This window comes from Cyanistes caeruleus, chromosome 4 (assembly GCF_971803275.1).
Source record: "Cyanistes caeruleus chromosome 4, bCyaCae1.hap1.1, whole genome shotgun sequence".
NCBI lineage: Eukaryota > Metazoa > Chordata > Aves > Passeriformes > Paridae > Cyanistes > Cyanistes caeruleus.
In genome coordinates this window covers 53,845,388-53,849,837 of record NC_141704.1, presented here as the reverse complement: position 1 = coordinate 53,849,837, position 4,450 = coordinate 53,845,388, and the positions used below count along the sequence as shown (strand labels likewise).

At 41.1% G+C, this 4,450-nt stretch overlaps 1 long non-coding RNA gene across 1 annotated transcript; it reads right to left on the bottom strand.

Annotated features, from left to right (window-relative positions):
- Window positions 1–2,337: 2,337 nt before the first annotated feature.
- Window positions 2,338–3,395, bottom strand: LOC147653645 (uncharacterized). Its single transcript, XR_015285622.1, has 2 exons — window positions 3,283–3,395; window positions 2,338–3,142 (listed from the first exon to the last, which is right to left on the bottom strand). It is a non-coding gene; the product is annotated as an uncharacterized LOC147653645 (long non-coding RNA).
- Between the last annotated feature and the right edge of the window lie 1,055 nt (window positions 3,396–4,450).

Below are 4,450 nucleotides of genomic sequence, written 5' to 3'. Positions count from 1 at the left end.
TTTTCAAAAATTCATTTTATTTCCAAAAACAGAAGAAAGGAGACAATGCACAAAAGTCCTTATGAATGGAAAATTAAAAATGATGTTCACATCTCAAGGAGAAGGCTTTTTTTTTTTTTCTTTCATCTTTTACTTAATGCTGATTAACCAAGTCTAAGGATCATGAAAAGACACATGAAAAGTACCTTCTTCACAGTAGTGGGTCTTGACTCTGGTTTATTCTTGTGAATAAACAATGACACTGGAAATTATGACAGTTTTTTACTCTCAAAAACACTTAAAAATCTTGTGATTTAGGTGGTAACTTCAACAGGCAAGTCCCAGTGAGTGCTGATCATTGGATTCTTCTGGTCTGTATTTGAAGAATCTGCGTCTTTAACACCTGATGCTTTTGGTCTTTTACTGTGTTGTCACAGCCAACTGCTTCACAAAAAGGTATGACATAATTTCTTTCTCAAAGCAGGCAGCAGACATGACAATATGTAAGCAATCTGCTGGCAAAAAGGCAAATCCAAACAGAGAATACAAAGATACTGACTGGGCATCATCCCCTCCTCATGGCTGTCATGGTGCAGCTATTTACCTGTGTCACCTTTGTCCTTCAGTTAGTTGACACCTGCAGAAATCAGCACATAGAGAAGTGTTCCCATTGCATTGAGATAGTCCAGCTCAAGCAAACTTAGAAGCTGTTTGGTGGCATGCAGCTCCAAGTGGGCACTTGCCACAGGGGTGAATGGCACCAGGGGTCATTACCTGACTGTAGCCTGGTCTTAAATCCCTCAGGAAATACCCAGATGGTGTGACCCCAGGGCAGCAGAGAGCACACAGGCAAGGAGAGCTGCTGTCCTTAGAGCACAAAGCCTCTGGCCAGGCATGTGCCCTGCCTCAGGAACTGTACGTCCAGCACAAGCCACTGAATTCTCTAAATTGGAGGAGAGAAGCCAATGTCTTCCAGCATAAAGGTCCTTATGATGTGAACTGGGAGGATTTCAACATCCAGTCAGCCCTGAAGTGAAAAGCCTTTAGCAGTGCACAGCAACTTGGACCCACATGCCAATATCTATTCTAGCTGCACATTGATGTTCATTTCTGATTCTCACAGGAAGAAACACATTAAAAAATATCAAATTCCAGAGGCACTAAATTCAGGGAATTCATCCCATGCAGACAGATCTCGATGAATGGCTGCCCTGCAGTTGGTAGCACTCATGGGACATGAGTGGTAGATGAACTGGACTGGTGGAACCAAATGGTGTTTCCAAGCTGCTCAAATCTTGTAGTACCCACACCATTCATTAGGCACTGTTCATGGCCAGTGCTTCTACCAGGATTGGTTTGTACCAGATGGTACAAACCTGAGCCATGCCAGAGGCCTTGGCAACCACTTGGCAGTGAAGGAGTCTATGTCCCAGGGCTGGCATTACCAGCTTCAGGTTGGATTTGTTAGTTTTCAGTTTAAAATCTTCAGAGTCACTGTAGGTTCCACAAAAGCTCAGACCATACTACTATTTTATCTGCAATCCAAAAGGGAGTGGAGACATACACAGGGCTTTAGGAAAAGACCCTGTGCTTTTGCTGACCCACCTTTCATGCTTCAACATAAAACTGCTGTTGTCTATCTTGTGAGTCTCTGACAAGCCAATAATATTCATTAAATCTATGTTGTTTTCTCAGCCCAGAAGGTTTTTAGCTATAGATACTGAGAAATAAGCATCTGTCAGATCTCTGTGACAGGACTGAAGCAGTTAATTATGGATCCTTATTTAACTGTACTCTGACAGAATAATGCATATCAGACTCCCTATGGATCTACCTGCAGCTCAAAGAGCTGCTGAAAATCAGTCACTTCTCCACATGCTCCTCTGAGCCTGCTCTGACAGAGCACCAAAGTACCACTGCAGGGCTCTGGCACGTGTGCCAAAGCCAAGATGATGTCTCCTCTGGCATCAAATCACAAGAGCCTTCATCCAGCTTCAGTACCTGATTTATCCCTACTAAAAAGCTTGTGATGGAATGATACAAAAAGGTCTTCAGGGGGCCTTGTGTATTTATATATGTGAGCCTTGTGCAAGTAGGTTAAAGCATGCACTGGGATTGTAACATAATCTGAAAAAAATTAATACCTCAAGCAAAACAAGCCCAAAACAACAGAGAAAAGCTCTGCAGTTTTTTGTGCCCGTTTTGATACAGACAGGTTAAACTATTTGCTCCAAGAGTCAAAAAAGTGCACACAGAATAACTGCTGAGTTCTGCTCAGCAAAGGTTTCTATCACCAACCTACAGACTTCTGTGATGCTGCAGAGGTGATGACTTAGACAGCACTGCAGGAGAAGACAGTAAAACAATTCTGTGTAAGTAAGGGAGGAATCAATCATTCAAACACTCAAGACTGAGCCAAACGTGCTAATAAAAATGACCTAGAAAATGGCATTAATTTTCACTGTTAGTAGCTGTGTGTTGGCATACAACAAGAGAACCAGCCCCTTTGGGGTTTATTGATTCCAGGAGGTAGGAAAACAGGATTTTTCTTATATAGAAACAGCATAATCACAGGCTTGGTCTTTTTCTAGTCAGTGCTGAGCAAGCTTGAAGCCTTCATTCTGTGAGGAACACAGGGGGCATGAACTTTCATAACACAGTTTATTTCCCTATTTGGCATCTTTCAGGATGTCCTTGCTGCAATTTGATAACCTGGTGGCTTCTGGCCAGTGCTGCTCTCCCAGCACTCAGCCTTTCAGCAAACATAAACAAAAATGGATATTTCCATGCTCAAAATAGTTAGCCCTCCCTCCCTCCCTTTCCTCCTTTGCCTATCCCTTTTCCCTCCCTCTCTTCCTTCTCTCAAAAGAAAAACTGAATAGGAACTTGAACACTGGTAATAAAAAAACATCAGTAGGGAATATTGCCACTAGTTAAGCTCTGAAACAAGACTATCCAGGTGTCCAAGAGATTTTGCAAGCACTCAATTTCACAGATAGTTCTGGTACAGCAGAGGTAGATAAAACCAGCATGACTTTTACTCCATCAAGCCCTGCATAGACTTGCTAAGCTCCGAATCAGATTTGGAGGATCAAGGATATATTCTAGTACTATACTTGGCATCAGTGTTGTGGACATCTTAAAGAACTTGAAGCCGTGTGCTCTGGAAATTAAACAAAAGCATGTGTGTTAGGCATTACCCAATGACCAACATGCAATTTCTAATTTATTTTCACAATGAACGTGATATTTGGATGCCAGCACTTATTCTAACATACAGCACAGCAGAATGGGGGGATATACCTAAGTTTGGCTTTGTGTTGAATGACAAGGTGTTTTGATCAAGAAAGGATTTACGTGCCATGGACAGCTTACTCCAGCCCATCTCAGTTACCTCCATGACCAGTGCTGTGTCTGGGGAGCCAGACAGGCTGCAGTGAATCATTTAACCCTGAGACAGGCTGATCACCCTCACCTCTGCTTGTGGAGAGCTCACCTCAGCTGTGCTCAGTGCTGACCTGAGGTGGGAACACCTGCGTGGCTGGCTACCTCCTAGGGCTATAAAGGATGCTGAGGGAGATCATGTGCCCTAAGGAAGCTAACCAACAACCAACATGTGTGTTTTGGTTTTTGGTTGTTTTTTTTTTTTTGCTTCAGGATCTTGAAATGCTGGAAAACTTAGATTATCAGAGAAATACTTGAACCATATTATACGAAAAGTAAAATCCTGTGGGACAGCTGTTCAAGAGAAATTCAGTTTTTACCATCCTAGCACAGATGAAACTCAGGGCAACTGACGTGAAGGAGTTGCTACTGTGAAATACACCACTGGTGAAATAACAAACTGAGAAGTAAAAAGATTATTTCTAATGATTGCATTAAAAAAGCAAAGTCTTGTTGACACTATTAGTTCCTCAAAAATTAATGAACTAGAACCTACTGTGAGAATAATTGCATATAAACTTCGATAATGTTGATATTATGCCAAAAGCTGTAATGTCTACTGAGAATTAGTATACAAAATCAGACTCCAGGGAAGTCAGCTCCATTTCTGACCTTTATAAATGCAAGCAAACACAGGATGAAAAAAATCTCATGAGAAAGAACATTTGCAAAAATACAATGGGAGATCTCACATCTAGTAGATCCTTTTCTAAAATTATTTTAGGCTTTTCCTTTTTTATATTTATTTGTAGAAAGTGGTGGGGGTTTTTTCTGATTTCCATATTCCTGATTTACTAAATATTAGTTTTTCACTGGCCTAGTGTTCTCTGATGACTTGTTGGGGTAAATATGAAAAAATAAATTACATCTTGCAGCTCTTCATCCCATGAGAGATACTGACAGGACCTGTAAGTTAATTGTGTATCCAAATCACTGAAAGAAATGTGTAAAGGGATTAAATAGTAGCTATACCAAATATATAATCACCTTGCTTCTCTCTGGTATAACTGCAAGCAAAATCTAGATA